Source organism: Schistocerca piceifrons, chromosome 4, assembly GCF_021461385.2.
Source record: "Schistocerca piceifrons isolate TAMUIC-IGC-003096 chromosome 4, iqSchPice1.1, whole genome shotgun sequence".
In the NCBI taxonomy this organism is placed as follows: domain Eukaryota; kingdom Metazoa; phylum Arthropoda; class Insecta; order Orthoptera; family Acrididae; genus Schistocerca; species Schistocerca piceifrons.
The window spans coordinates 745077721-745098698 of NC_060141.1; the positions used below are offsets into that span (position 1 = coordinate 745077721).

Below are 20978 nucleotides of genomic sequence, written 5' to 3' on the forward strand. Positions count from 1 at the left end.
CTGAACAATACATCATCTTAATTAGTTACGAGTTAACCGTATCATCAAAAACTTAATTTGCAACAATACAGTAATCACCCTCAAGTGATGAAAAGAAGAATCATTCTATTCACTACATAATGGCATGAAATTTATAATGGTTATTTTAACTCTTGTGTTTCCACAGACCTGTGGCTGGTATGTATAACCCAGCTGCATACTGCTTCTTTAGTTAGACTAATGAAAGTACCAAAAACTGGTGTCATTCAGAAGAATGAATGGATATATGCATCAACTAAAATGTTAAAGAGTGGTTTCAGTTGAAAGTATGAATACATGGTTCAACTGACAGAAAAATTACAGACTGGTTTCATTGGAAAAGAAAGAACGAATAATCAACACGCAAAACGGCAGTGGACTGTGTCAACTGTTTTTGTTCAGCTGCTGAAACACACTGGTTTTACTCAAAAGAATGAATAATTCAACCAGTATATAAAAGTACAACCCAGTGAGTTGTTTCTTTTCCAGCAACTGACTTAATCGATCAGTTTCATTTGGTTGATCCCATCACTACTCATTTGAAATTAACCAGCGCCATTGGCTTGCCTTAAACGACTATAAAGGTATAGCACATATATTATGAAACATGTGGAAAATTACAGGTAACGATCACACACCATGGTTACAGCACAAATGGTTGTCGTACTGTTACACCACATCAAACAATTGTGTGCCAGGTAACAGTCAAGCCACAAATGATTAGTACATATTTGTAGTATAAAGTAAGTTTTTCCCTTATTCTTCATACCACAAATTGTTTAAGTTGACACCTTATGTTGGGCACAAGGCCTGCGACCACTGTACATATAAGCAACTGAGTACATTCTTATTAACGCTATAGGCCGCTAATAGCAAGAGCTTTTGTGCAATTATGTATTGAACTTTGCTTAAACTTCTCATAGCTTTAGTGGAGTGCATTCTTTTCTGAAGCTCTTTTAGTGGTTTTTGCTGGATTTTGACAGAATCTGAAGCTTTGGTTCATTATAAACGCCAGTACATCCATTTACCACGACACGAAGGTACTTGCATTCATAAAAAAGAGTACATTGATACTGCTACAATAGATAGATAAGTTACATATGAAAGGTTACACACTAGCACGTTACTCATGCAGAACTAATATGGAGAAATAAGTAGTTACATATATTAGGACAGAACACAAGTTCAAAAACTCTGAGACAAGCAGATTTTGTAATGATCATTATACAGGGTTGTGAACCTACGAGCTAATACTGAAAAATACTTTACTTTTAATTGTAACTACATATATTTCGCCATCGGGAAATTTTGTACTATTTATGAAGAATCTGGATTCCTCACCACACTATCAGACAGCAGTAAGCAGTTAATAATTGTGGTGACATACATGTAGGTTTTATAAAATATTTTGATATGAAAAAATGAGCTAGATGCCTTACTTGGATCCTACAATTTTAGATAAGTAATTAACTTTCCAACATCGGTGGATATAGATGATAGGACTACTGTTGGAAGAAAGTAGCTGTTTCCTCAGCAACAAATACTCTCTTTCATCATGATGCACAATTGGGAAATATAAGATAGTGCTGTACAGTGTGGATAATCCTCACTGGAAATCAGTTAGAATAACTGATGACTTCAGCACAAATGTTTTAAGATTAAATTTACAAAGAATCAGATTCTAACAAAATTTAATATAGTCCATGAGAAATTCATAACATTATTTGAATACAGTTTCTGCATAATCACCTTTCCACATAATCAGAAAGGACATTAAATAGGTATGTAAAAAACCATGAATGACCAGAGGGATTAAATCATCCTGTGAAAGAAAAAGCGAAAGGTATCTGTTGGCAAAAACAAGTACAGATCCTGTAATATTTGTACCCTACAAATTTCTAAGAAAAGTTATTAAAAAATCAAGGAGAAAGCACATAGTGTCAGAAATCAGTAACTCTGACAACAGACTCAAGGGTAAGTGGAATGTAACGAAACGAGAGAGGACAACCAGTCACAGGACAGGATAACATTACTATTTAAGTCGGTATAAATGATACATCACAAGTGGCAAATATATTGAATAATAATATATTCAATATAGTAGAAAGTATAGTGATGAACAGTTCAAGAGAAAAAATAAATCAGTTCATCGTTAAAGCAAGTCTTATAAAATTCAGCCATCATATATCCTCTCAAAAATATAAGCTCATGTGGTTTTGATTATGTTTCCAACAGACCACTAAACATTTGTTCCCACATAAGTAGAACTGTCTAACCTGAAATATGTAGTGTGTCACTAATTCAAGACATTTTTCCAGGGAGACTGAAATATGCCATTGTGAAATCCCTCTTTAAAAATATGACAGAAGAGATGTCAATAACTATAGACCAGTTTCACTTCTGACACCACATTCCAAAATTTAGGAGAGGGTGATATATTCTAGAATAGTATATCACCTGAGTAACAATATCTTCAGGAAATCACAGTTTGGATTCCAGAAGAATATAGCTCTACTGAGAATGCCATTTACAAGGTTCACTCACAAAATTTTACAAGCATTAAATAATGAAATAGCGTCGACTGGAATTTTCCGTGATCTATCTAAAGGGTTTGGCTGTGTGAATCACAGTATTTGCTTACATAAATTGAAGTTTCACACGATTTATGGTATAGCCAACTAATGTCATATCCAACCAAAAGAAAGCAATTCATCCACTACAGTCTCGGGAGATTATTCTGGCTGAGGAGAAATCACATGTGGGCTTTCCCAAGGCTGAATATTACTCATTGTTACTCAAGTATGTAAATCATCTTCTGTCTAACATACAACAAGCAGAATTAGTCTTTTTTCGAGATGGCACTAGTATTGTGATCATTTCAAGCAAACATATAGAAAAAAAGGAAATGGTAAACAATGAAAATATCATTGACTGGTTTTTTTTGAAATGGTCCCACAACATATTCAGTTCTGCACAGCTAGGGGTACTACATCAATGATAAGCGTAGCATGTGGTGAAGAAATAATAAGTAGATGGAAAATTCTAAACGTTAAGTGTCCACATTGATGAGAATTTAACGTGGAAAACGTGCACTTTATAACTCTTAAAACAATTTAGTTCACCCACATTTGTGCTTGAATCACTGCAATTCTTGAGGGGAAACAAATCAGTAAGTGGACATATTTTACACATTTTAATTCAATAACGTCATACGGAATAACTGTCTGAGGTAACTCATCTTTAAGAAAGAATGTCTCCATTTCATTCTTGAGAGTAATGATGGGACCAGAAGAATATCAAGATACGGCTGCCCACACCTCCATCCTTAACAACTGGAATCACGCAATCAGGATTTTAGGCTACTTTTGGCGTTCTCCAGACATCATCCCGGCCCGATTTTGCAAATAACGAAAACGTTGACTTGTTTGGTCATATGACGTGTTTCTACTGATCAACCGACAAGTATTTTTGCTCCGGACACCATGTTTTACGCTCCTTTGCGTTGGCTGTAGTCACTAATGGTTTCGGTATAGCAGCTCGTCCATGAATATTCACTTCATGGTGATCTCGGCGGACACCGTCGATAGATACGGGGTCTCGAAGATAGTTATTGAGCTCTGCAATCAGTTTAGCTGCCATAGTTATGTGTTGTCTTGATAGGTTGGTTGGTTGTTTTGGGGAAGGAGACCAGACAGCGTGGTCATCGGTCTCATCGGATTAGGGAAGGATGGGGAAGGAAGTCGGCCGTGCCCTTTCAGAAGAACCATCCCGGCATTTGCCTGGAGTGATTTACGGAAATCACGGAAAACCTAAATCAGGATGGGCGGACGCGGGATTGAACCGTCGTCCTCCCGAATGCGAGTCCAGTGTCTAACCACTGCGCCACCTCGCTCGGTGTTGTCTTGATACAGTCCGTGTTAGCGTAAGACTTCTCTGTTATTTAGTTTTGATTTGCGCCCACTATTACGTTTATAAGATGATGTCTTTCCGTGTTTTGTGTAAAAGTTGCTCTTGAAACATTCAATAAGTCAATAAGTTGGCTGTCTTGTTTACTAATGCTCCATGTAATCGGACCCCTACAATCTACCCTCTTTTTAACTCTGTTATGTCTTTAATTGCACATCGATCTCGGCCTCTGAATTCAAATATGAAGTGTGCACGACTCGTAAAAGCCTGCACTCTGCCTAGTCCATACTGAACACGGACAGTTCAGCGCGACGCATGACTTACTTTAATTGTTGACCGTCAAACATAACCATCCCACTACTACCACTGTTCACATTATTTTGCCTATCCTCCTTGCCCCCTGTATCTCCTCCGCCTCCCTATCTCTGCCTATCTCCTCTCCCCCGTTTTATTTGTCTATTTCCTCCCACCCCTCTGTCCATCTCCTCTCCCCCCCCCCTCTCTCCCTCTGACCTTTAGCCTTGTTTATTATTGTTGCAAATTCTGATTCTGAAGTAGTTCTCTAATCACAATCCGATAAGTCATAAAAATTTAACTTTTCGCAACTTACTTCGATTGTCTCATACTAGACTTCACAAGAGGGAGAAGCGTCCCAATTAAACACTGTTTAAAATGCGATATTTTAAGACAAAGTAAACAATCTCTCTGGTCTAGCAGTGGTATGCCCAGAAACGCAGTGAAGGTAATTTAAACTTCTTCCATCGCATATAAATTTACTCGCTGACTTAGATCTCATAGAGGAAGACAAAACAAATCACAATACCTTGACACCACACGAATATTTGTTTCATGTGATTAAGTAGCCACTGCGTACACGGGAACTAAAGACTATAAAATCTTATATTATGGCGAGTATTACAGAAATCACTGCTGCTCCTTAATAATCGATTACATTTAATACTAATTATTTCTGAAGATGCATGTTAGAGTTTCAGTGTAGTGTTTTTACCGCGTCCAACACAAGCAAGAAACATAGGATGCGTATACAACAAGCATCGTTCTAATATGCTGTCTGTTTCTTAAAAGAGCATAATAGTTTCTGTCAGATGTACTTCTGTGATAAAGAAAATTTTGAATTTTGTCGATGACTACGAAGAAATGAATTAAAATTTGCGTTGGGGCCAGGACTCGTAACCTGGTCTTCTTGCTTGCTAGACATAAATGCTAACCATTACATCACCACAGTACAATGGCCAACAATGCTTCATGAACTACCCAAGTTGAGTGCCTTCCCCAACACAAACTTCAATTCATATCTTCCGCTTATTTTCCCTTACATTGTCCCGGCCGCAGCACAAATTGCATTAAATGCCACAGGGAAATATTTAATTATAAGATCTATTGTCGATGACGTTGCAATCGTGTCAGCGACGGCAAAGGATTTGGAAGAGCAGTTGAACATAATGGACAGTGCAATTTTTAAACGACGAGCATCAGTAAAAGCAAAGTAAGGGTAATGGGATGTAGCTGAACTAAATCAGGCGATGCTGGGCAACTAGACTAGGGAAGTAGTTCAACAGTTGCCGTTAGGGCAGCAAAATATCTGATGATGGCCGAAGAACAGAGGATGTAAAATGCAGACTGGCTATGGCATGAAAAGTTTTTCTAAATGACAGAAATTTGTGTTTCAGCTTGCTGAAACGCTGCCTGCACATTGTCGTCTGATGTCGTTGTAGATGGTGTAATTTCACGATGAGCATCACCCCAGCCTGCGCGGCCGTGTGTGTGTGTGTGTGTGTGTGTGTGTGTGTGTGTGTGTGTGTGTGTGAAATCTTATGGGACCTAACTGCAAAGTCATCAGTCCCTAAGCTTACACACTACTTAACCTAAATTATCCAAAGGACAAACACACACACCCATGTCCGAGAGAGGACTCGAACCCCGCCGGGACCAGACGCACAGTCCATGACCGCAGCGCCTGAGACCGCTCGACTAATCCCGTGCGCGCCCATGTTCAAATTGTTGGCATCAGTTCATTTCGGTTGAATTCAACATTCCATTTCGTCCTTGTACCAGCAGAATTTCACTGTTGCAGAGCCTTTCTACTCCTGTTGTCGGTATCGCAGCAGAGTTGCTGCTAAGCCGGGACGTGTTCTCTCTTCTGACAATGCATCGCTCCTGTTGTTCAATGGCCTTAGCTTGGGATGACATGTGTAAAAATGGTTCAAATGGCTCTGAGCACTATGGGACTTAACATCTTAGGTCATCAGTCCCCTAGAACTTAGAACTACTTAAACCTAACTAACCTAAGGACATCACACACATCTATGCCCGAGGCAGGATTCGAACCTGCGACCGTAGCAGTCCCGCTGTTCCGGACTGCAGCGCCTAGAACCGCAAGACCACCGCGGCAGGCTGATGACATGTGTAACGTACAATACTTTCTTAAGTCCTTACGTATTATGCATCTACATCACATCTACATCTACATTTATACTCCGCAAGCCACCCAACGGTGTGTGGCGGAGGGCACTTTACGTGCCACTGTCATTACCTCCCTTTCCTGTTCCAGTCGCGTATGGTTCGCGGGAAGAACGACTGTCTGAAAGCCTCCGTGCGCGCTCTAATCTCTCTAATTTTACATTCGTGATCTCCTCGGGAGGTATAAGTAGGGGGAAGCAATATATTCGATACCTCATCCAGAAACGCACCCTCTCGAAGCCTGGCGAGCAAGCTACACCGCGATGCAGAGCGCCTCTCTTGCAGAGTCTGCCACTTGAGATCGTTAAACATCTCCGTAACGCTATCACGGTTACCAAATAACCCTGTGACGAAACGCGTCGCTCTTCTTTGGGTCTTCTCTATCTCCTCCGTCAACCAGATCTGGTACGGATCCCACACTGATGAGCAATACTCAAGTATAGGTCGAACGAGTGGTTTGTAAGCCACCTCCTTTGTTGATGGAGTACATTTTCTAAGGACTCTCCCAATGAATCTCAACCTGGTACCCGCCTTACCAACAATTAATTTTATATGATCATTCCACTTCAAATCGTTCCGCACGCATACTCCCAGATATTTTGCAGAAGTAACTGCTACCAGTGTTTGTTCCGCTATCATATAATCATACAATAAAGGATCCTTCTTTCTATGTATTCGCAATACATTACATTTGTCTATGTTAAGGGTCAGTTACCACTCCCTGCACCAAGCGCCTATCCCTTGCAGATCTTCCTGCATTTCGCTACAATTTTCTAATGCTGCAACTTCTCTGTATACTACAGAATCATCCGCGAAAAGCCGCATGGAACTTCCGACACTATCTACTAGGTCATTTATGTATATTGTGAAAAGCAATGGTCCCATAACACTCCCCTGTGGCACGCCAGAGGTTACTTTAACGTCTGTAGACGTCTTTCCATTGATAACAACATGCTGTGTTCTGTTTGCTAAAAACTCATCAATCCAGCCACACAGCTGGTCTGATATTTCGTAGGCTCTTACGTTGTTTATCAGGCGACAGTGCGGAACTGTATCGAACGCCTTCCGGAAGTCAAGAAAAATAGCATCTACCTGGGAGCCTGTATCTAATATTTTCTGGGTCTCATGAACAAATAAAGCGAGTTGGGTCACACACGATCGCTGTTTCCGGAATCCATGTTGATTCTTACATAGTAGATTCTGGATTTCCAGAAACGACATGATACGCGAGCAAAAAACATGTTCTAAAATTCTACAACAGATCGACGTCAGTGATATAGCTCTATAGTTTTGCGCATCTGCTCGACGACCCTTCTTGAAGACTGGGACTACCTGTGCTCTTTTCCAATCATTTGGAACCTTCCGTTCCTCTAGAGACTTGCGGTACACGGCTGTTAGAAGGGGGGCAAGTTCTTTCGCGTACTCTGTGTAGAATCGAATTGGTATCCCGTCAAGTCCAGTGGACAGTGGTCCATATAAGTATAGGGAATGTCATTATAGTGTAGTCTTGTAAGGAAGTGAAACACAGACCGAAAACACTTCAGAAGCTTTTGAAATGTGCTGCTATGGAACAATACGGAAGATTAGATCGGTTGTACGAGTAACTAATGAGCAAATACTGAAGTAAAATGCTGCAAAAGAAAATTTGTGGCACAGCTTTACAAACAGAAGGGCTTCGTCGGCAGGAAATATATTGAAGTAAGGTTAATATGGATGCAGAAGGCAGTAGTTACTCTGACAAGGGGAGACGAAAACGCTAGGAACACGAATTTGCTTCAGAGTTTGTACACCTAGTGAAAGTAGTAGGGTGCACTACTTTTTATCCGACTATGTCAATCATGTGTCTGTGCAAAGGAACCGACCTTGTGGCCGTGTGGTTAGCGTTTGCGGGGGTTGTGGACGAGGGCACTGTGTGATTCCTGCTCTCATGTATTTAAAATATATTTTTTTCATCACTGGTCTCACTATTTAATTTGTACGACATTTGAGAGGTAATATAATTTAAAAAAACACACGTAGATTTGCATGAAGTTTCAATTTATGTTTTCCATGTCTGCGTGCCAAATAACATGCTGCAACGTGTGCTGCCTAGAGTATATCCGACGATTAATCCTACATCACTGGCACACTGTAACTTACAATATTACGGATTTTGAATAACGTCATTCGCATCATTATTTATCGAGGTGTGACGTGGGCTTTACAAACCTGTCCGTCGTCCTTGAAAATTCAATTACAAATAGTAAATAGTCAACTAACGTAGGGAATTTACTATAACTTCCTGAAAATGCCTGTTTTTTTTTCATTATATTACCTCTAAAATGTGATACAAAATAACGAGACCATTGATGAAAAAAATACAGATGAAATAGTGAGCGTTGGCAGGACTCCAACCACCGCCTCGTCCACGACCCACAAACTACGGACGAAGGCTAACCACATGACCACAATGAATTCTTACAGCATGCAGCTAAGTACAGATATGTGATGTACATAATGGACGCGTAAAACGTTTTCGCGATTTTCTGGAAAACCTGGTAAACCTTACTACTTTCACATTATGATGCTTTAATGGCCTACTAAAGGTGTACCAAGATTGAAAGAAATCTGTGATCCCAACGTCGTGGCCTGAGCTTGTGAGTTGAATAGGCTTGCACAGCTCCGACTATGGTGGAGGACAAGCATCAACCCAGTGTTCAGACCGAAGACCGTAACAGCAAAAAGTTTTAAAATGCGTTTCGCTTTTTATTATATAAAAAATAAAATTTCGAGATTCCAGCTGATTAACAGTCTAGTGTAGACTGTTAGCAGTATTTGATGGCTCACTATCAACAGGGAGAACGTGACTCGATGGTGTTACGTCATTGTCATCGACAAGCGTTTCCAGCTTACCGGGTCGGCCGTCCACTGTTGGTGCGCAGCAAAGGCGCCGGTGTTTGCTCCTGTCCGGAAGCGGGGCAGCGTGCCGGATGTGGCTGCGGTCGGCGGCTGCACGCAGGTAGCACGTAGTCCGGGTGTGTGCGCGAATCACGGCTCACTCGCCACGGCGCTCACGCACACACCTGCCGGGCGCCGCCCGCCGCCGCCGCCAGAGGCGCTGCCGGCTGCGGGCCGGCCCCCACCGCCGCAACCCAAACACTGTGCCTTCGCGGCGGCTAACTTTGGCGGCTCCTGACTCACCTGCTGGCAGAATAGCCGCGCGCCTGCCGTTCTCGGGCGGCTTCCTCGTAAACAGAGCCAGCCGCGGCACGCCCGTCTGCTGTGGCCGCCGCCTGCCAGAATGTGACCCACTTTCCCAACCCCGATCGCTGTCGTTGGCCCGTGCGTTGTTGTCATTGCGATCGAACCCGCTTTCATTGCCCTTCCGCATGTTCTGGAATGTGACGTACTAACTACGCGGCACTACAGAGAGAGCAAATCTGAGCATTGGGACAGATAACTGACAAACACAGAGAGAAGGTTACAAAAGACTCAAATACATCTTTTTTTTTCAGTGGATTATTGTTGCTACCTTTCATTGGTCCGGCAGCCCACTTTCACTGGCATTTCTCTTTCTTTTCCTTGTTTCTCTTTTTTCATAACTCTCATACTGGTATGATTGAATGAATGTCGTTGTGTGTCACGTTGCTAGACGGTGACATAGCATGCTACAGAAAGTCTGCGATAGTCATACAGATTCAGTAGAAGTTGTACAGAATAGCCAACTCTCGTAGTGGTCAAGTAGGCAAAGAGGTTTGCGCTACTTGTGAGAAATCGACCTGCGTTAGGTTGGTGGCGAAAATGGCATCTTTGGGTTTTCCGGGCCACGCGGAGCTTGGAAGAGGCTGGAGAAGAGAAAGGGAGGCAGTCTGCCGCCGGGACGGGAAGGTTCCACAGCTGTGCTCCAGTCGAAGAAGGGTGAGTTGGACTGACCACGTGGCTCGTTGTTACTTGGAGAGAGGGGAGCTGTTAGCTTTTGGTCTCGCTTTTCAACTTTGAAAGATTGCTTTTCCTTGTCGCAGCAAGGAATGCAAAACTTTGGCAGATTTTTCTTTTAGTAAATTTTTGTAGCAGACTTGGATCCGCCGGAAGAGCGCCACACAAAGGTGTCGATAAGAAGTGAGCACTCGCTTCTGTATGAATGTCTGTTTGCCTTCAGCTGGGCCTGTATAAGCTTTTATTTTTCTAAATATTAATAGCTTTGCCTTCTCGCAAATTTTTCTTGCTTCATGTATCTTTCGTCCATGGGGAGCCAACCATATGGTTGAATATTAGAGTGTGTTGGGTTACCGTCATCACTAACCGTCCGATCTCATGTTTGTTTTAAAGAATGTTAACTGTTCATGATTGTGTGAGGTGATATTGTTGCAATTTGGCCACAATACCTAGAAACTGCGTCTCGATAAACCACGTGGGCACGCGGGTGTACTGCGAAATCTGTACCGTTTCACGAGTTATTGTGATCAGTTATCAGGCAACAGCAGTTGTATGAATGATTCACACCAATGATTTTAGGTGGAGGTTATAACGGTGAATGTATCGATGCTTTTCTTTAATGTTTTAGGAATTAATGTTATCAGGAATTGTGTACATGCCTCATATCCATATCTTAGGAATAAGTGATTTTATCCACAATTTTCTCTTGTATTCCGAGGTTACGTTTTTGCACCTAAACCACTCACCTCGTAGCTTTCCCGTTAGCACATCCAACGCGTTTCCTTACGCACAGGTCTAGTGAGTTTCCCCATTTATTTTAAAACAAATGCTTTAGATTAAGTCTTATTCTCAGGTGTGTTGCTGGGAGCTGATCTTATGTACAGTGTTCATGCATTTTCTATTTTATTTTAAATTTTTGACTCTGGTGAACAGTGCACGAGCAATACTATTAATTACATCGCATCCCCTATGAGCCACATCACAATGTGTGAATTTTTATGAGGTTTTGGTCTGTGATCAAATTAATTTATTTTCCGACTCGGCCAAACCTTTGATTAGTTGTATGGTTAGAGTCGGTGGCGACCCTAATCTTAACGTAATAACCCATAGAAACAGGTTAGTTACACAGTGTCCACTCCGAACACTGGTTTGAAGGAGCTCCCCACAAACATTTCCGAGTACCCGGTGGCATGTACATCAACTGACACTTATTGACTGGGTTACAGCTTTTATTTCTCTCCACAGTTTTTATTCCAAAGATCCATTATCAAATAGATGTTCCTTGGTGCCCTAGACTGTCAAGTTTTCCAACAGATTTCTATTCTCGACTTTTCGATTCAGTAATACTATCTAATCTTCAATACTCTTGTGGAGCACCACATTTCAAAAAACACCTTCAGAAAAGCCTTTCTAAAACTTAAATTTATATTTGACATTGACAAATTTCTCTTTTTCGGAAATGCTTTTAGCACTACAGCCAGTCTGCCTTTTATATCCACTCTGCTCCGGTTGTCATGAGTGATTTTGCTGCCTGTAAAGAAAAATTAGTCTTCTGCTTTTTGTGTCTCATTTTGTACCCTAATGCGCTCAGCATTGGCTGATTTAATTTCTCTACATTTAAGTACAGTTATTCTACTTTTCTTTCAAAACACCTTCCATTACTTTCAACTGCTCTCCCAACACCTTTGATGTGCATTGTTATTGGCAAACCTGAAAGTTTTCGTTCCTTCTCCCTCAACTTTAACTTCATTTCCAAATTTCTCCAAGGTATCCTTTACTATTTGCTCAATGCACAGAACGATTATTATCTGGGAAAGGTTATGGACCTGTTTCATGCCCTCCTCAACCCCTACCTCCCTTTTACAACCTTTGATTCTGATAACTTCTCTAAATAATTCGTGTCGGTGTTTCGCAACCATGACATACTAAAATGATGGTTAGATAACATCCCACCTTTTATCCTCTACCTTCTTGGGATTTTTACATTTAATGTCTAGAGTACCACTTACTGTACTGAAGGAGATGATTATGTAATGATGCAGGGCACTCTCACTTCTGGTGTGGTGTTATGCTGCTTAATGTTATTAGAGAAGATGGTCTTTATTACTTGGTTGCTATACTTGATACGATCTGACTTCATTCGTATGATGAAATGGTTGGCAGTAGTTAACTCCCTTGCTTGTGTGCTCTAGTGAAGGAATAGCGGTAAGCTTTACCTGCATTCAAAGGAAGAGGGTGCAGAGATAACTGACTGCAGTAAAAGCTTATGACTTCACCTAGGTGAAAACGTCTACGGACTTCCCAGTCCCTCGGTCTCATTGTGCAGTCACTTTGGATGGCGCCAGTCGCTCGTCGGCTGCACCCAGGTAGGCTGGTAGCGCCGAGTAGTCGCTGGAGCTATGTGCAGAGCATTGATGACTGGCAGTAAAGCAGAGGATGGGCCCTTGTTAGGTAGGGAGCCGATGAGACGGCTGTGAGTTTCTGCAAATTTCTGTGGGACAGGTCAGTGGCGCGCAGACGTCCAGACTCTGGTACAACACATATTTGTGAAGGTACGAGGCTTTTAGCGAGTTTATGGCTGTTCTATGGAAAGTTCGAAATGGACGCAATAGGGGAGACAACGATCTTTTTATGGAGGGCTGTGGTTCCATCCAGGTAACGCTTTTAGCAAAGACATGGCGTAAACGCGTGGGAAAAAGACCACGAAGCTGAATCTTTTTCCTTTTCTCTCAATTAATTTTTATGGTCGCTGCTTGGTCAGATCTGTGTATGCAGCTTTGAATGAGGCGCTCCTGCTCTTGATTGGCTTTTGCTAAAGTGGGAGTAGTCTAAGATGTAAATGTGCTATGCTACCGAGCTGGTGAGGAAATCTGAGAAAAACACACTCTTGTACTGGCACTTCACCAGTAAGCAATGGCAGGTCTTTACCTAAACAGTGAGATTTGTGTCCTTTGCTAGTGCGTCACTTAAAGCCTGTGCCAGTCACTATGTGAACCGTCAGAGGTACTGCTTCTTGCATCACACACACAACGCGTGATGCGTGGGTATACTTATTTGTTTTGAGTCGGCCGTCTAAATGTCTGACATATTCCATCACGCATAGTCGTGTCACAGAGAATGCCGGACATTTGCCACGCCGGACATTTGCCATACTTGCCCCTTCGCCAGGTAGTGATCCCTTAGGTAAGGGACGCCCTTCCTACTTCTGTCCGCTTTCAAACCGTCGTCTCCACATCTTACTCGACACAACCAGTATGTAAGGGACCTTCTTCTTCCACATCTTGGCCAAATACAGAGCTTCTTTTCCGAAATAAAAATATTTATAACTTTTGGGAAACAAAAGCAATACCAACGATTATGTCAGTATGTAATTAGTTCTGCCAAGTATAAATATAGATCCCTCTGTCTGTACGGTAGCATCCTTTCACGCTTACTGATTGCGGTAGAAACAGTCTACTGCTATGAGAGCAACAAGAAATGATGTAAAGAGAATGCGAATGTACGCCTATCATTTCTTTTTGATCACTACATTTGTGCCTACTTTAATTACTACAACTACATGCCCAAAAGACAATAAGGAAAGAAGAAATGGGTATGTGAATGTTTGAAAAAAAGAACTCTCTAAAATGCGATATCCCTTGCGGCGAAGCATTAGTTATAAAGTGTAGCGGGACAGTGTTCAAAACATAACTGAAAATACGTTCACTAAATAGAGATAAGATCATCTATGATCGACGTGTCATCTAAAGTCGACATACAGTTTTAAAATGTTAGAAATAAGGAAATGAAGTAATACAGAATGGTATGCTTGTAACGTACGTTGTTGTTCTACATTGTTTAGCTCTGGTATTTACAGGGTCGCAGAGAAAGCATCCTAGGTTTTGGAGGGAAAAGCCGTAATTTTAATGATATGCACTACAACAGAAACAAGAAGCACAACTTAAGGAAAAATAATATAATGTGTGTTCCAGCTCACAAGGGACATTAAGCAGACTGTGACTTAGTATTGGCAGAGGTTATATTCAACAACCGGAGTAAAGTAATAACTGGCTCCTTTTACAAACCCCCGGTCTCAGATGAAACAGTTGCTGAACAGTTCAAAGAAAACTTGAGTCTCATCACAAATAGATACCCCACTCATACAATAATAGTTGGCAGTGACTTCAATCTACCTTCTGTATGTTGACAAAAATGCATTTACAGTCCCTACTGTAGATAGAAAACAACTTCCGTAACTGCTTTTTTTTTAATTATTTTGAACAACTGATTCACGAGGCCATTCAAATTGTAAATGCTTACGAAAACACACTTGACCTCTTAGCCACAAATAATCCTGAGCATCACGACGGATACAGCGATTAGTGAACACACGCTCGTAGCGAGACTCAATTCCGTAACAAAGAGATTCACCAAAACTAAACGCGAAATAAATCTATTTATAAAAGCAGCTAAAATTTCGGGTGACGTCTTTCTAAGATAGTCTCCAATCCTTCCAAACTATGTAAGTGAAGACCAAATGTGGCCTAAGTTCAAAGACACAGTATCAACAGCAATCGAGAGATTCATACCAAATAAATTAATAAGAGACGGAACTGATCCCCCATGGTACACAAAACACGACAGAAAGCTGATGCAAGAGCGCCGAAAAAAGGCAAGTGTAATTTAGACGAATGCAAAATCTCCAAGATTGGCGAAGTTTTACTGAGGCCCGAAATTTGGTGCGGATTTCAATGCGAGATGCATTTAATAGTTTCCACAACGAACCTATCTCTAGAAATGTGGCGGAAAATTCAAAGAGATTCTGGTTCTATGTTAAGTAAACCAGCGGAAACGCTCAGTGAGCGAGGAGGAGGAGTAGGGGGAGACAAGGGACCCAACCCTCCGGAGCAGGTAAAATCGTGGCAAATGTCCGGCGTGGCAAATGTCCACACACCGTCACAGAGTCAAATTGGTTTGGCAGACCAGCAAACGGGTCCGCCTGCACACTGGAATCTACCGTGGCTTCAGAGGCTCAAAGGGAAGTATCTGCATTCCGAATCACCCGAACGGGAGACCGCGTACTTCCAATTTTTTCGGGCGGGCGCCATTAATAACTCATTGCTGTAATCCATGATTGCCGTCGCCGACCACATCGTGGTGTGCTGCCCTGACCAGCAGAAGTACTCGCTGCTACGGCGTAGGGCTCCAATATATGCTTCACAGCACCCTGTTCTTTGGAACCCTATTTTTCTTTATGGAATAGTAGAGTATAGATGCTTGATAGTAGCTTAGTTTTGGGCCATACCACGGATTCATATGTATGAAGTCAGGTAAAGTGATTAGTTCTTCTTAGTGTCGGGTGTTGATCCCCAGCTAATCACTTTGTTCACCACAGACCGCATAACATTGAAAGTGTTTGTCAAATAACAAAATTTTATGCGCCATTTCTTAGCCATCTTTTGTCATGTAATGTTAAGAATGAATAAATAAATTGTTATTTAGACCATAATTCCTCCCACTGTTCTGATTAACATTAACTTTGCCATTTTATTAAAGGCTTGATTGCAAATTAAAGATGGAAGTTTGCAATTGGCGAATCACTGCCAGGATCTAGGTCCTTTGCACTTCTGTGATGATGTCATTTAGCGCCCTTGCCAAACAGCTCCACATTATGCTAGTTAAAAATATAGTTCAGTAGTGTGTTGTAGATACTTATTTCTCTGATTGTGTTGCTCATATACCGGGTGACCAAAATCAGTATAAATTTGAAAACTGGGTAAATCATGGAATAATGTAGATAGAGAGGTACAAATTGACGCACATGCTTGGAATGACATGGGGTTTTATTAGAACCAAAAAAAAAATACAAAAGTTCAAAAATTGTCCGACAGATGGCGCTTCATCTGATCAGAATAGCAATAACTGGCATAACAAAGTAAGACAAAGCGAAGATGATGTTCTTTAGAGGAAGTGCTCAATATGTCCACCATCATTCCTCAACAATAGCTGTATTCGAGGAATAATGTTGTGAACAGCACTGTAAAGCATGTCTGGAGTTATGGCGAGGCATCTGCGTCGGATGTTGTCTTTCAGCATCCCTAGAGATGTCGGTCGATCACGATACACTTGCGACTTCAGGTAACCCCAAAGCTAATAATCGCACGGACTGAGGTCTGGGGAACTGGGAGGCCAAGGATGACGAAAGTGGCGGCTGAGCACACGATCATCACCAAATATGGGGTGGAGCGCCATCCTGCATAAACATCGTATGTTCCAGCAGGTGTTTATCAGCCAGGCTGGGGATGATGCGATTCTGTAACATATCGGTGTACCTCTCACCCGTCACGGTAGCGTTAACGGTAGATGTGGTAAATCCAACCCATAACGTGACTTTCTCGTCGTGCAATGAAGTTTCCACGACAGTTCTAGGATTTTCGGTAGCCCAAATTCTGCAGTTGTGGGCGTTGACAGACCCTCGGAGCGTGAAATGAGCTTCGTCGGTCCGCAACACGTTACTCAACCAATCGTCATCTTCCGCCATCTTTTGAAACGCCCACACCGCAAATGCCCTCCGCTTCACTAAATTGCCAGGTAACAGTTCATGATGCCGATGGATTTTGTACGGATAGCATCGGAGGGTACACCTAAGTGCCAACCAAACACTAGTGTATGGAATGCCGGTGCGACGTGCGAATGCACGAGCGCTGACTTCCCCGTGCTTAGACGAACCCGCTACAGTCTCCATCTCTTCCTGAACTGTCTCAGCAGCATTACGCCTTGTGCTCGGTCGGCCACTGCGGGGTCTATCGTCTAAACAACCCGTGGCTTCGAACTTCGAAATCATTCTCGCCACAGCTGCGTATGTCAACGGACCGTTACCCGTTCGAATCCTCTTCCTATGGCGATAGGATCGTATCGCTGAACTAGCACATTCCCCATTCTGATAGTACAGCTTCACTAAAAGCGCCTTTTCAGGTAACGTCAACATGCTGCGACTGCTGGGGTATTTGATTCTCTCTCTCTCATTACAGCTCCTTTTTATACACGATTGTCATGCGCAGTCACTGACGTTTTGCCGTCCAGCGCCATCTGTCGGACATTTTGTGAACTTTGTTATTTTTGGTTCTAATAAAGCCTCATGTCATTCCAAGCGTGTGTGTCAATTTTTACCTCTCTATCTACATTATTCCGTGGGTTATTAAGTTTTCAAATTTCTACTGACTTTTTGATCACCCGGTATTTATTTGTTTTATTTACAGTGAATTTTTGTCAGAGATTTCTGTGTCATTTGTCGACCGTTTTCCCGTCGTTGCCATGGCGTTGTCGTATTATGTTTGTGGTGTTCACTATTGTATTTTTTGGTATTTGGTTGTTTTTGATTCTGAATCTCATGTTCTATTATCTTAGTTTCGGACTGCAAACTGCTTTACTAATTTTTTTATGTTATTGTATTGTACTGCGTATATCGTGTGAGTTAGATAATTCGGTTGCCCATGTGTTGCACGGATGATTAAAGTTTGTTTGTGGATAGAGGATCTGAATGATAACGAGAAGTAGGTCACGGAGACAATTAGACTGAGAGCGGGAAGATAAAGTGTACGTCATGGAGGGACAGCACAATGAAACAGTGGAGACATAGTTTGAAAGTAGGTAGGCGTTGATTTTGAGCGGTGTTAGCAACAATGATGTCGTGCAGCAATAAAATCAGGGAGACGAAAGCGACATGGTTTATCTTGAGGGAACGGACAGTGTCAGATATCCTATGATAGAAGATGTGAGTGTACCACAACATATCGAAGCAGAGGTGATTAGTAGAAATCCGGACAGAGAAGACAGGGAGGTATCAGAATGCAGTGATGCAGAAACAACACCGCAGAAATCAAGTGTGAGTTCGGTCGATCACAATACTTAGGAAAAGGAAGAGGACTTCAATCTGGTGGCATTTTTAATGGGTGTGGAGAAGAAATTGGCGGAGAAAATTAATGAGACGAGGACGGACATAAAAAATAACGGTGCTCAGGTAAATCAGATGCGAGCGGAACACAAGTCATGGGCAAATAAACTCCAGGAAAACCTACGTAAAGTAAACACCAAAGCAATCAAAGGTTTAAAGATTGCACATGATGCTAAGAAGATGTCAGAGAGCACCAAGACACTAGCCACATTTGCAAGACGAGTAGCTGCTGCAGCATTGAAAACGAGTAAATGCATAGAACTGCAAGGACGAGAGGCAGTGATCAATTTTAACAAGAAGGTCGAAAGCGTGAAAAAGCGTCAAAATAACGCGGAGCAGCGCATCGACACGATAATACTTGAAGCCAAGGATCTTCATGCGACAGCGGCCATGGAAAAATTAAGAGTCTGAGCTGTGCAAATTAAGGACTGGTTTGGACGTTACAACTGTAACTCCAGTGAGCGAGAGTGAAGAGGTTCGGACACTTATTTCGTTCAGATCTCAACAGGAAGCTATCAACCCACGTATGGAGAAGAAACTGGACGAGGCGCTAAGGGAACAATTTCAAATGTGGCCAAACGTGAACGTAACAGGACCAGAAGCAACTTCGGAATTCATGAATAACTGCATACCGGTAGCAGCGAGTAGAGTACATGGTGAGATGAACGTTGCATTTCCTCGAGGCCGTGGAGGCAGCACAGATGAGGGGATGTCATTCCGTATGACAGAAGTTGTCGACGAAACGCCATTTGATTTTCAACACTTCTTACAAGTCCGAAAGTTCGAAATTTTCCGAGATGAGGGTGAAAAAACGTTGCTGGAAATTTCCCATTCTGAACAAGCCACAGATAGTTTAATGATCCATGGCAGCCGACCATAATCATGGTAGCATAAGTTTTGTTTACTTATAATAGTGTTAAGGACTACAATCGTTTCTTTAGATGTTTTGTAATTCCACCATGGTAATTACCACGGGAACTTTTCCCATTACTGCCAGTGGTAAGAGTTAGGAACTGTTAGAATTTCACTGTACAAGTATTTCTTCGTAAAATGTATCAGGTTTATAGATAGTTCCCTTATCATTTACCTACAAAACAGCAGGTCAGCAACTGGAAGCAGTTAATTCCATAAATTATCTGGGAGTACGCATTAGGAGTGATTTAAAATGGAATGATCATATAAAGTTGATCGTCGGTAAAGCAGATGCCAGACTGAGGTGCATTGGAAGAATCCTAAGGAAATGCAATCCGAAAACAAGGGAAGTAGGTTACAGTACGCTTGTTCGCCCACTGCTTGAATACTGGTCAGCAGTATGGGATCCGTTCCAGATAGGGTTGATAGAAGAGATAGAGAAGATCCAACGGAGAGCAGCGCGCTTCGTTACTGGATCATTTAGTAATCGCGAAAGCGTTACGGAGATAATAGATAAACTCCAGTGGAAGACTCTGCAGGAGAGACGCTCAGTAGCTCGGTACGGGCTTTTGTTAAAGTTTCGAAAACATACCTTCACCGAAGAGTCAAGCAGTATATTGCTCCCTCCTACGTATATCTCGCGAAGAGACCATGAGGATAAAATCAGAGGGATTAGAACCCACACAGAAGCATACCGACAATCCTTCTTTCCACGAACAATACGAGACTGGAATTGAAGGGAGAACCGATAGAGGTACTCAGGGTACCCTCCGCCACACACCGTCAGGTGGCTTGCGGAGTATGGATGTAGATGTAGATGTAGATGTACAGATGGTCATCCCAGATCTGACTAATTGCAGTTGTTGAGAGTAGAAATGAGTCTGTTTCACGACAGGAACTTTGTTGTTTATTTGTGTCCTATTTCACGCGAGTTAATATGTTCTCATAGCAGTTTTGCAGTTTACACGGAACGACAGAATCAGCTGTCACAACAACAATAGAATTTTATGTCTTCGAGTCCGAAACTAGTGCACGAGTATTTGGGATGGAATACTTCTCGTAACATCTTGGAGTTCAGCTACAATCAAATTTCTTCTGTTTATTGAGTGGGCATCGCAGTAAACACCCGTGTACTATCCGGTTTATAATTGGTAGTATGGTGTGTGAGAGGGGTGTCGTTGAGATTAGTTTGCGAGACCTATTAAGGTATTTTGCAGGATGGTCGTGTATTGTCCATGCGAGAGGCGTGTTGACTTTCTTGTGTGTTTCGCCGTGGTCTGTGACCATTTCCCAGTGAAGTGTGTCTTTGCTGTGGGCTGATTATTTTCAACACCAGTGGCACGATGAATTTGTGGTGTGTTTTTCGTCTATGGATGTCGCCTTGTGTGCGATGTTTCTCGTGAATGGGATATTTTATTCGAGTGTGGTTACACAGATGTGCAATCGCATCTTACGCGATTGTTGTTGACTGTGGTTATTCGCTTGTGGTTTTCGCATATGGCTTTCTGCACTATTGTGCGATGATATTCGTGTGGGCTTTCGCGAGTGATTCGTGAGCGCCTGATTGGTAGCTCTTGAGTGATAGTTTGTACTAAGTGGCGTGAGCACAGAATGTGGCGAGGCACACCATCAATTTGTGAGAAAGAAAGAACAGAAGAAACGTAGCATCGCAGTGAAATGTTGCTAATATCTTGTGTGTGTTTTTTTGTATTTGTTTCAGCAGCTGGAGTGAAAAATTTGCACACCAATCTGAGAAATTTTTGTGTCAGTTTCAGTAAAAAAAAGAAAATGGGAGAATTTCGGAACAGTTGAT

At 42.1% G+C, this 20978-nt stretch overlaps 1 protein-coding gene across 3 annotated transcripts in view; it reads right to left on the minus strand.

Moving 5' to 3' along the window:
- LOC124795060 (RNA-binding protein Raly-like) overlaps positions 1 to 20978 on the minus strand; it is a 431777-nt gene that overhangs the window by 275011 nt on the left and 135788 nt on the right. For 2 of the 3 annotated variants that reach the window (XM_047258861.1, XM_047258859.1), the window contains exon 1: positions 9298 to 9518. The exons of the other annotated variant lie outside the window; for it this stretch is intronic. The gene's annotated coding sequence lies outside the window, so the exon portion shown is untranslated. Of the gene's footprint in view, positions 1 to 9297; positions 9519 to 20978 lie in introns of those variants that run through there. 3 annotated transcript variants of the gene reach the window in all.